We start from the raw sequence: 12,217 nt of genomic DNA on the forward strand, positions 1-12,217 counted from the left end.
CGTTCCTGAATATCTTCACGTCTACCTTTCCGTGGACACTTGGTCCTCAGCAACGATAGGACCGCGCATGAAGCTTGATGCTCAGCTTCGGTGCGCTGAGTGCCGGATACATATTGGTTGCTCGTCTCTAATGCGTTCTTTGTGATCGCAATGATAGAGGAATGGAAATTGGCCAGTTGAAATATGTGTAAGAAAAGGGGTACCCCTGACAAGTTCCTAAATAACTAGTATGTAAATATCACAGTTTTAGGAACAATGGAGATAATTATGGACCTAAACAGTATAAGAAACATGTACATGCAGCCTCTGTTCAGTCATATCAAAAATATTTTTTATTGTTATTTTTTATATAAATAATTTAGACTAAATACACAAACAAGGATAAAACATATTGTCCTCTGTATGTATGTTTACACTGGGTTCAAAGGGTCCGATGACAGATGAAATTCTTGTATTGACCAAATATCATATATCATACATCGTACACAGTGTCATCCATTGATATATGGAGAGTTGTTTAACAGAATACAGTTGATATCAAAAACATACAGACAAAAATAATCATAATAGTATATTCAGAGGACAATCATTTCTGGCATGGCTCTTGGAAATCTGTGTATCATTGTTCCTAAAATTGGCCAATTGAAAACCAGGAGCCTAGAGTATCATATACAGTTCATTGTCACTGAGTCATTGCTCCATTAACCAGGTACCTCTGGATTTTACCTGCATGCTCAGATTGTTTCCGTAAAGTATCGAGATGTCCTGGGGAGCAGGAGAGGTGAGGGCTCTTCATATATTTGTAATGAGCTGCCTGACATCATAGGCCGGGGCAGCCGAGTCGTCCATCCTTTTTTTCCCATTGCCCTGGACCACTCCATCAGAGGTTTAAGTGGGCTGAGAGCGTGCAGGGACCATAACAACCACCATCTTGAATAATTGATGAGTAGCTCATTCTGAATTCCCCTAGGAGACTTCCGCTCCTTCGATCTGGTATTAACCAGTCTATATTAGATGAACAATCCTCTTTATACAGAGATGGAAGCCTGCCCCCCTTCGCCTCCCCCCAAATCAATAATTCCCTTAGAGGCATCACCAGCACAAACATATATGCTGTGTTCCTTCCTCGACCCTGGAACGTTGCCCTGACTTCTGTCATGCCAAAGTTGACCCTTTTAAAGTTGATGCTTTGCAAGTCTTAAGAACAGACCTATTCTCATGAGAATAACGGGGTCGAAAGTCCAGTTTTTTGTGCCTGCTGTCCCCTTCTGCACTTTCTGATTTTTGCTTAAAGTGTCAAAAGTGGCGGCCCTGCAATCGGTTGTTGAGGGGCAACCCCCTAATACATTCTAGTGCCTATATATACTATTTGATGGCAGCGAATTGGCACATTTTAGAGTAGAGGCAAGCAACACCCTGGGGGTAAAGTCTACCAGTCAGCCCATGGGTAGAAGGCTCCTGCTACGATAGACCCTTTAACAGGAGTCCTGAGTGCACACCCGAGTTTGGTGATGATACTATGAATGAAGGTTCAAGTGTGCCCTGCAGAACAGATACAATGCATGGGCCAAGATGGTGAACAAGTATGCTGTTAGGAGGGGGTTGCATTTCTGAGCTTCTTTCGTGGACCAGAACGCCATGGTGCAGCCTAGGCCCAGAGGCGGCACCCAGTGGGTGCCTCTGCTGTGTCCATTCCCCACTCCTTCTTCCTGATGCCCTGTCTGGGGCAAACCACAGGCTTTCTGCCCGACAGCTTACCTGGAAGGCAGCCTGGAGACTCTCCACAGTAACAGTAGGTAGGAAACCCCTTACAGTGATGTCATTTACTGCTGTCTGTGGTAATGCACAGCTTTTCCACTCAGAGAACTCACCTGGGCTGTGTGTTGGCAGGGTATGCCCAGACGTGGGTCCCTTGCTCACTCTGCCACTGGATTCAAGATAGCCTGGCTGATGAGGGTTATGAACCTGAAACCAGGATGCTTGTTTCTGGTCCAGGGAAGGCATGGTTTGGCAGTTCAGGCTGGACTGTTCCCATGAGGCACAGGGTCAGACTGATTTGCATATGGCCATATCTGAACTGGGGTGGTGGAGTGCGCTAAAGAATGATGATGGATTAAACCCAGATCAGTTGACTGGGGGGTGAGTGTTTGATTTGCTCAAACACTCCGTCCATCATTCCTCCCTTTGGTATTGTGGGTGCTTCCAGCACTGTATGTTGCCGTCTCCTCGAGGCTGGAACCAATATTGAAGCGCTGTTTGTGGCCTTGTTGCTGTCTTCTGTCTGCCCCTTGGCACTGCCGCCTGGAGGATGGACCTAGCCAGCCCCATTACCAGAGCTGTGATGCACGCTCTGTGTCTTAATCCACCCTCTACACCATCAATCCAAGGGAATTGTTTTCTCAACAGAGAAAACGTGACGTCATTGCTTCTCTGATCATCTATCTCGCTCTCGGTCGATTTTGTGAATCTTAACCCCTTGAGTGTTCATGACGAGGTCAGCTCGTCATGAGCTACGGCGCTCCGGTGCTCATGACGAGCTGAGCTCGTCATGACCGCGCCCGTTCCGTGGAACGCTCGCATGCTGGGCTGATTCCCCTGCTGTGCTGAGCGTTCCATTGGAACGGGTGAGGCCATGACGAGCTCTGCTCGTCATGAGCACCGGAGCGCCGTAGCTTATGATGAGCTGACCTCGTCATGAGCACCGGAGCGCCGTACGCGCTCCTCCGCCCCCCATCACAGCAGGAAAAACAGCCCAGCACAGAAGGGGTTAAATACGTAACACTGATTGTTTTCATGTGTCAAATTGTTCTATAACACTGTAGCCTCCGAAAACAAGAAAGAGCAAGGGATAATGTGTATAGTCTAATGTTATTCTTCTTCAGTATGGACAAAGGGTCAGTCACATTTAATTAATGAGAGAAATATATACAAATATCATAATCAAAGGAACAATTATGTTTAATCTTGAGACAAATATATAAAAATGTCATCAATCACATAGACCTGTACATGCAGCATTCTTGATTACTTCAAATAACAGACATGAATGACCTTGTGTTGTCCTTCAATAGTGTTGAACGTCAAAAATGCGTGAAGAGATTAAAGATGGTGTCCTTTGCTATTGGTGAATGAGAGGTGCATATTCTAACCCTCCGTTATGTAGTCAAAATGGTACTGCTTGGCCGTTTTCTTTGGTGGTTGAGATCTTTAGCTATTTCCTGGTGAAGTCATTATTTACATCACCGTTTATGGTAAGGTTATTGATTCTTTTGTGATTGCCGATAGCTACTGGCCTCAACAAAATGTACACTGACGCGTTTCGACCTTCGTGTAGGGCCTTATATCTTTTATTGGTGAAGGTCTTCTTCAGGGCTGGTGGACTTTAGGTAGGACACATCAATAGTACAGGACACCATCTTTAATCTTTTCACATATTTTTGATGTAATTGCATACTTTCAACGCTATTTAAGGACAACACAAAGTCATTAATGTCTGTTATTTGAAGTACTCCAGAATAATGTATGTACATGCCTATGTGATTGATGATGTTGTTATATATATATATATATATTTTACATTAATTATATGTAATGACCCTTTGTCCACTAACGAAGAAGAATAACATTTGTCTATACACATTATCCCTTGTTCTCCTATTTTTGGGGACTGTAGCGCAATACAACAATTTGACACATGGCAAAATCAGTTTAGTTATTTAAGAGTCACAAAGTCCACAAGCAGTCATAGATTGATGGTCAGAGAAACAAAGACCCTGGTTGAGCCGGTCTCTGCCCCCCACCTTGAGCTGAGCCGGTGTCTTCCCCACCCTGTGCTGAGCCAGTCCCCCCGAACCACACTGAGCTGGTCTCCCCCTTCCCCCCCCATGTAGACCTATTCGTTCCTCTTCTGAATCTGGTCTGGTCTGGTCCCCCTCCCAGGCTGAGATGGTCTGGTCTCCCTCCCAGGCTGAGATGGTCTGGTCTCCCCCCCCCATGCTGAGATGGTCTGGTCCCAGGCTGAGATGGTCTGGTCCCCCTCCCAGGCTGAGATGGTCTGGTGTCCCTCCCAGGCTGAGATGGTCTGGTGTCCCTCCCAGGCTGAGATGGTCTGGTCTCCCCCACCCCCCCCCATGCTGAGATGGTCTGGTCCCAGGCTGAGATGGTCTGGTCTCCCTCCCAGGCTGAGATGGTCTGGTCCCCCTCCCAGGCTGAGATGGTCTGGTCCCCCTCCCAGGCAGAGATGGTCTGGTCCCCCTCCCAGGCAGAGATGGTCTGGTCCCCCTCCCAGGCAGAGATGGTCTGGTCCCCCTCCCAGGCAGAGATGGTCTGGTCCCCCTCCGAGGCAGAGATGGTCTGGCCCCCCTCCCAGACTGAGATGGTCTGGTCTCCCTCCCAGGCTGAGATGGTCTGGTCTGGTCTCCCTCCCAGGCTGAGATGGTCTGGTCTGGTCTCCCTCCCAGGCTGAGATGGTCTGGTCTGGTCTCCCTCCCAGGCTGAGATGGTCTGGTCTGGTCTCCCTCCCAGGCTGAGATGGTCTGGTCTGGTCTCCCTCCCAGGCTGAGGTGGTCTGGTCTCCCTCCCAGGCTGAGATGGTCTGGTCTCCCTCCCAGGCTGAGATGGCCTGGTCCCCCTCCCGGGCTGAGATGGTCTGGTCCCCCTCCCAGGCTGAGATGGTCTGGTCCCAGGCTGAGATGGTCTGGTCTCCCTCCCAGGCTGAGATGGTCTGGTCCCCCTCCCGGGCTGAGATGGTCTGGTCCCCCTCCCGGGCTGAGATGGTCTGGTCCCCCTCCCGGGCTGAGATGGTCTGGTCCCCCTCCCGGGCTGAGATGGTCTGGTCTCCCTCCCAGGCTGAGATGGTCTGGTCTGGTCTCCCTCCCAGGCTGAGATGATCTGGTCTCCCTCCCAGACTGAGATGGTCTGGTCTCCCTCCCAGACTGAGATGGTCTGGTCTCCCTCCCAGACTGAGATGGTCTGGTCTGGTCTCCCTCCCAGGCTGAGATGGTCTGGTCTCCCTCCCAGGCTGAGATGGTCTGGTCTGGTCTCCCTCCCAGGCTGAGATGGTCTGGTCTGGTCTCCCTCCCAGGCTGAGATGGTCTGGTCTCCCTTCCAGGCTGAGATGGCCTGGTCTGGTCTCCCTTCCAGGCTGAGATGGCCTGGTCTCCCTCCCAGGCTGAGATGGTCTGGTCTCCCCCCCCCCATGCTGAGATGGTCTGGTCCCAGGCTGAGATGGTCTGGTCTGGTCTCCCTCCCAGGCTGAGATGGTCTGGTCTGGTCTCCCTCCCAGGCTGAGATGGTCTGGTCTCCCTCCCAGGCTGAGATGGTCTAGTCTCCCTCCCAGGCTGAGATGGTCTAGTCTCCCTCCCAGTTGAGATGGTCTGGTCTCCCTCCCAGGCTGAGATGGTCTGGTCTCCCTCCCAGGCTGAGATGGACTCTGCGGTGAATAAGTTTAGTAAAGCCCCACGTGCGGGCGCCATGAGGGAGCGACCTTCAGACTGGTGATCTGGGTCCAGAGTGGTGATTTGAATACATTTCTTGCTTAATGTTTTGCACCAAGCGGAGAGGAACATTAGGGTGATGAAGCGCGGCGGCGTGTTTACATTGCGTCGTCGCCTGGAGTCATTATGCGTTCTTAGTATGCATGAACGCAGGGCCTGTGTACTTTCGCCTAATTCTCCCTTCCAGTTCTTTATTTCCTCATTTCACAACATTACTCGCCCCCAGCGGAGCCATCTGAAGTGCAAACCATCACCCATGCCACCCACGCGTACTATTGGACCATTGCGTTATCACTGCCCCCCCCTAATGCCCCCTTCTTGTCAACATACCATAAAGTAAACATTATGGTTCTCCTTGTGAGACCTATTGGCTTTGTTGATTGTTTTTAGCCATGCTTTAACCCCACGCGTGCGGCGCATTTTCCTGCTGTGCGCTGACTTTTTCAAAAACCCGCGGTTCGTCATGAGCGTACGAGAGGCGTAACTCATGACGAGCTGAGCTCGTCATGAGCGTCGAAGGGGTTAAACTAAAGCATCCCAATGCTGTCTAGGATGGCTAAATAAGAAAACAAAAAACGGACTGATGACCGAATCGTTTTGTAGGCGCGCGTATCATGCTTACACGTATCAACAAAATTGACACAGGTGCTGGAGTTGGATCAGCAAATGAAAAGAAAAAATGTGCAAAGGAATTTTTTTGAAGTGCTAATGGGGGAGCAACATACAGGGTATGGTTCGAGAATAAACTCTGGGGCGCTGGTGAGCAAAATGACATGGAGGGAGGTGAAAGCAACACGGAAGAAGGGAGCGGGTCAGAGCAGGAGGGCGCAGGTAGGGGGATGCAACATGAGTGGGGAATGGGGGTGGAAGAACCATGCTGATGAGGGTGTGGAGGTGAAGCAATGGACGAGAGACCAAAGTGGACCAGTGGGGAGAAGCACACAGGAGAGAAAGCAATGGGGGGTACGGGCATGATGGACAGTGCCATATGGAGGGTGCGGGAAGAACCACACCGGCAAAGAGATCAACACGGAGTGCAGGAGGTGAGAAGTCCACACGGGAGACTGTTGGACAATTCATGCACTAATATGAAGTTCTTAACCAAAAAGGGAAAAAAGTAGTGCTTGAAAAGCAAGCAATGGAAGCATACAAATCAGCCAATCAAAAGAGACTGTAAAGAGGCTGTGCTCCATGGGAGGGGTAAACACAAGATTGACAAGCTGGGACACGAAGACGAGGCAGGCAAATGAGTGACAGGAAAGCCAGCCAATGGTAAGCAATGGGCGGGCTCCAATTCCGTGCACGTTCTTGGTAAGCCCAAGTTATGGCTTTCCAACCTGACAGCCGCGCTGTCTGCAGGCTTGACCTAAAGATGCATAACACAACCAACACTGGCTGGCGTTTTCTGCCTCTTTAAACAGCAGTACTCCTAGCAGGGCAGAAAAACGAAACTACAATTTCTTCGCTCCCCCGCTGAGCGATCCAGGTGGATTGAATAAGGGACACGTGACTGACTCGCCCCAGCCCTCCCAGACGTTTCAAGGCACAGACCTCTTGTGAAAGCTCTTTATTTCCTTCTTGACCTCTCCTCTGCTGGTGTCTACAGAGGCAATGGCATAGGCCAGACTTTAAGATGCTTAAACTTTTGCCTGTGAGTAGAGTTGTTTCTCTCATCACATACGAGGGAGGCATTGCACAAGATGTGAGCGCCATATTGGATCCGCTGTAAACTTTTGTCCAGTCCCAGAGGAGTAAGGTTTTAAGTGGTTTCTGGCTTTATTTATTTATTTATTTATTTATATATTAGGGATGTGTTGTAGAGTCGGTGGAACTTTGCGAAGCATCTCAGCGCTGTGGAGGGGCCGGGAAGCTCTGGGTGCAGTCAACAGAACAGGGCCAGGTAGTGGGGTTCAGTCGCAGGTGGCGTACTCCAGGGGCCAGAGAGGCGGGAGTGTATCTACTCCGTGGCCTTTTACCTAGAGTAGGGTCAGCATGGGATTCTAGTCCAGCATCCCTACGTCTTTCTTCATTTTAGTGCTGGCTACAGACAGTTTCAGCTGTCAGTGCTCATGTGGTCAATAAGGACACACAGCATTGCGCAGATAGTTGAATTGTGGCATTGGCTTTATGTAGTGTCTTTGGTGATGCGGTGAAGTAGTTCCTTATTGCGCACACAGCCAGCGCAGATCTCTCTGCAGCAGAGTCGCCTTCTCTGGTCTTCAGAGGGGTTTCCCACCAGGGGCTCGTAGCCCTGCCGGCTGCACTTGCCCTGCCAGCTGCACCTGCCCTGCCGGCTGCACCTGCCCTGCCGGCTGCACCTGCCCTGCCGGCTGCGTTTGCCCTGCCGGCTGCGTTTGCCCTGCCGGCTGCACTTGCCCTGCCGGCTGCACTTGCCCTGCCGGCTGCACTTGCCCTGCCGGCTGCACTTGCCCCTGTCGGCTGCACCTGCCCCTGTCGGCTGCACCTACCCCTGTCGGCTGCACCTGCCCCTGTCGGCTGCACCTGCCCCTGTCGGCTGCACCTGCCCCTGTCGGCTGCACCTGCCCCTGTCGGCTGCACCTGCCCCTGTCGGCTGCACCTGCCCCTGTCGGCTGCACCTGCCCCTGTCGGCTGCACTTGCCCCTGTCGGCTGCACTTGCCCCTGTCGGCTGCACCTGCCCCTGTCGGCTGCACCTGCCCCTGTCGGCTGCACTTGCCCTGCCGGCTGCACTTGCCCTGCCGGCTGCACTTGCCCCCAACCTATCGCAATGAAGGCTGCTCTCCCTAGGTAACTCCCCCTTCTCCAGATCTTGTACCAGGTGTGTTGGCTTTGCCAGTGCTTGTGTACCCTAGCTGGGGGTGGGTGGGGTTGGAGTTCATTATGGAGGGAAATGTTAGAGGAGGCTCAGACTAGTATTGTTGTCCAGGAGGCCAAAGGGGGGTTGGTATGGAGGGGTCTTTCCAGGTTAGGGTATCTCTTCGTGTGTGTGGGTTCTAGGCTGTGTTTTCCTGGTGAGTTGGTTGCTGATGGGCAGAGGTTTCTTTGGTGCAGCCGAGAGGTCTGGAGTCGATTGCGGGTGTTGCAGAGTAGAGAGCCAAGTTTGATTTTCAGGGCGCTGGGTTTTGTAAGAAACTGGAGCCCTTTTTACGGGGGACTAAGCTTCAGAAAGACGTGGCACCCTAGTTTCATGCCCCACGTGCCATCCGTGCAAAGGGACCTTTAGCACTAGTGAAAATTGATGAATAGAAGGCTTCATGTTCTGGAACAAAAACAACAGGTGATGGACAGATTGCAGAACAATGTCATACATTCACCCCAATACAGAGATCTGGACCTAAATCCATAGTTTTTTTTGCTTACCATTCCAGTTTGGACCCAGCCATATGCAAATCAATCTTGACCCTGTGCCCCATGGGAACAGTACAGCCTGAACTGCCAAGCCAGGTCCTCCCTGGACTGGAAACAAGCATCCTAGGACCGGTTTCCGCCTTTCAGCCCTCATCAGCCAGGATAGCTTGATTCCAGTTATCCTGGCTGATGACGGCTGATAGCCAGAAACCGGTCCTAGGAGGCTTGATTCCGGTCCAGGAAAGACATGGCTTGGCAATTCGGTCTGGACTGTTCCCATGAGGCACAGGGTCAGACTGATTTGCATATGGCCATGTCTGAACTGGAGTGGCGTGGTGAGCAAAATAACGATGGATTAAACCCAGATCTGTGACTGGGGGGTGAATGTTTTGCCATTGTGCAACATTCCGTCCATCACCTTGTGTGTTTTTTCATGTTCAGGAACAGTCTTACTTCTCCCGGCCTCTCTGGCTACCTCTTTTGTGCTTTTTCACCAGCTGTTTTGAAATGCTTTAACACTAATCGATAATGCGAGGACTACAATGTAAGATACACTTTAGCTTTTCCTGAATGCTGCCTGTAGCCTTCCGTTACTTAGGTTACCAGCGTTTGTATAGCACTCTGAACCATTAGCGTGGCGTCGTGGCACTTTCTCACTCTCTGTTCCCTATCCCACCTTTCTGATGGGTTTCTCGCTCAATCCCGTGAGTGGTTTTGTGTCTTTGTGCTTCCCGGAGAGCTGAGTGTTGAATATAACCGTGGAAAGCCCTTTGTAAGTCTTACATGGGTGGGCGGCCGTGCCGAAGGGTAATTCCTTTAATTTGGGCAGTCGGATGTCCATGGTTCAGCCAGTTTACAGTGGGGGACCATGGGCCTTACTGAAGGGAATGATATGTGCTCCCGGCTGCTGTTTGAATGATACAATGTAGCATAAATCCGGATTCAGTGGGCCCCTCAGGTTCCCGGTGCCGCTGCGCCTGCTGCACCAGTGGAACCCACGCTCCTGATCACCCCCATGCAGGTCAATCGGATGCAGTGTTGAACATGTGACTGTGTGATATTTTTGTGCAGGGTGTACCCAAGTTCTTCTGACGTGTGTTGGTGTAGTGACGTCATTTTCGAGTTGGTTGTTATGTGATGTTATGCATTTTATATTCCGCTGTGCATGATGACCTCTTCTTAGAGGTTGCACCTTTAGAAATGGAGTCACATTATATACTTTTTGTGGTGCTATGCATGTTGTCACTTTATATAAGAAATTTAATGTTGTTCCTAAATGATGCATGAATCAGACTGAAGGTTTGAGATTTCACAAAGGTTGATTTAAATATGTACAGTGCACCGTTGTTTTATTACTGTTTTATGTTGTGTGGACCTCTGTAGGAGTTCCGTATCATAAAAAATGAAACAAACTGAGTTGGCATCCATGTGCCAAGTGCACCAGTGTGTCTCTTTGCTGCCCTGAGGCACACACGGATGGGAGTGGTCCACTGTGCACTACTAGATAAAGGCCGGCGGTGCAAGGGACGGGAGAGATCGTTTGTAGTGAAATTGACGGCTGTTAAGTGCAGTTTATGGCAGATTTGGTGTGTGTTGTCCTATGTGTAATCTGCATTTGTGCGGTGTACCTTCGGTTTAGGGGCTGTAAAAATCCATACTATCCCCCAGATTCATCAAAGTCATGTTTTGCGAGTCCTTAATAGCGAATTTTAAGGATTCGCTATTAAAGACTCGCAAAACGGGATGCATGTAGAAATCGCAATATTTTTAGCGATTTCTACTGCTTCCTTATTTGCGATTCGCTAATTGCGAATCGCAAATAAGGAATGGCTTTCCCATTCATTCCTATGGGCCTAAAGGCCCATAGGAATGAATGGGGAGTCATTCCTTATTTGCGATTAGCAATTAGCGAATCGCAAATAAGGAAGCGATTTCAAGGGTGCCAGGGGTGTCCAAAGGACACCCTGTAGCACCCCTGAAATGGTAATGTACACTGGTGTCGTGCACACACATGTCCAAAGGACGTGTGTGTGTAACATCCAACTTAGAAAAATGCACTAAAGTGCATTTTTCCAAGTTTTCGCTATTTACCACGTAGTTAGACTTCGCGGTAAATAGCGGCCCCAGATTGCGAATTCGCAATTTTGAAATTGTTCATGCATTGCATTTAAGGAATCTCAAATTGAGATTCCTTAAATGCAAATAATCGCAATGTAGCGATTTCGCGATTTCTAAAATTGCAATTTTTGCATTGGGATGATGCATCCCAAATGCAAAAATACCGCTCTCAAAGGGCCAGATTCTCAGAATCTGGCCCTTTGCGAGCGCATTTTGGTTTGATGAATCTGGCCCTATATCTTTTGGTCACCCAAAAATAAGGGTCTCTGCACTGGCCACGACAGAAGATGCGACGTGACACCGCCCACCTGTACTATGGTCACACTTAGAGATAAAGCTGTAGTCCGTGTATGCGCCGTGCACGATAACTCGCTTCTTCACTGTAAATGTGCATTGAAAATTCAATAAAGACCTGCGGGGGGAAAAAGAGAGAGAGAGAGAGAGAACTTCATTGCCTGACCGAAGCAAGTTATCCGTTTCAAAGTGGTTCTACAAGTCATACCTTCCATCTAGAAGGATTTACTGCACAGGTTCCTGGTGACTGCAGGAAATGTAAGCACAAGCTAATGAAAATTTTTGAGACAGAAGAAGAGTAAATAATTTTATAGAAAGTTTGTGTTGTAAAATTACTAGTGGAAACGTTTCATTCCCTTGAAAGGATGACAATGAAAATAAGTGACATTGTCAACATCCTTAACATCAGGTCCATGTGTTGTGCAGAAAATGAAGTCTGATAAAATGTAATCATGGAAACAGCAGCATAACTAGTGACGAGGCTTCACCAATTACCCCTAGTGTATTATATAAATGCTGTTACTACAGGTGTAGGATTATTCCAAAGAAATGGAGGTTAAATTGGCTTTTTAGGGTGCATCGTGCTCATTTTCAAGAAGCCAAGGCTTGGCTGGGCAAGAACTCTGAAGTATTCCATTACAAATTGTTTCTCTTCAGAGAGGCCACAGATTGAATGGGTGTTAGGATTCCTCTCTTTTCTCCAACTCAAATTTCACTTCCTCCGCGGAGTGGCTACATAGTAAGGATACATGGGCCCTCCAGCCATGTGGCATCCATCAGTTTAATGGTTCATCTGTCCATCTGTCTGTCCACTCTACGGTCAGATAGTCGGTTCCTCCATTTGTGTGTCTGTGTGTTCCCTGTTTAAGTTTATGTAAATGCAGGTGCCTGTGTATGTGTTTTTGTTTGTGTGCATGAGTGTACACAGGTTATTAGTTTGCTGCTGTTCAGTGTGCTTGGGGATACACGTGTATGCCTTTTG

General features: G+C 49.4%; 1 protein-coding gene across 1 annotated transcript in view; it reads left to right on the forward strand.

Annotated features, from left to right (window-relative positions):
* ARVCF (ARVCF delta catenin family member) overlaps positions 1-12,217 on the forward strand; it is a 553,290-nt gene that overhangs the window by 38,816 nt on the left and 502,257 nt on the right. The gene's annotated exons all lie outside the window — the stretch shown is intronic.

The sequence above is a fragment of the Lissotriton helveticus genome, chromosome 11 (assembly GCF_964261635.1).
Source record: "Lissotriton helveticus chromosome 11, aLisHel1.1, whole genome shotgun sequence".
Classification (NCBI taxonomy): Eukaryota; Metazoa; Chordata; class Amphibia; order Caudata; family Salamandridae; genus Lissotriton; species Lissotriton helveticus.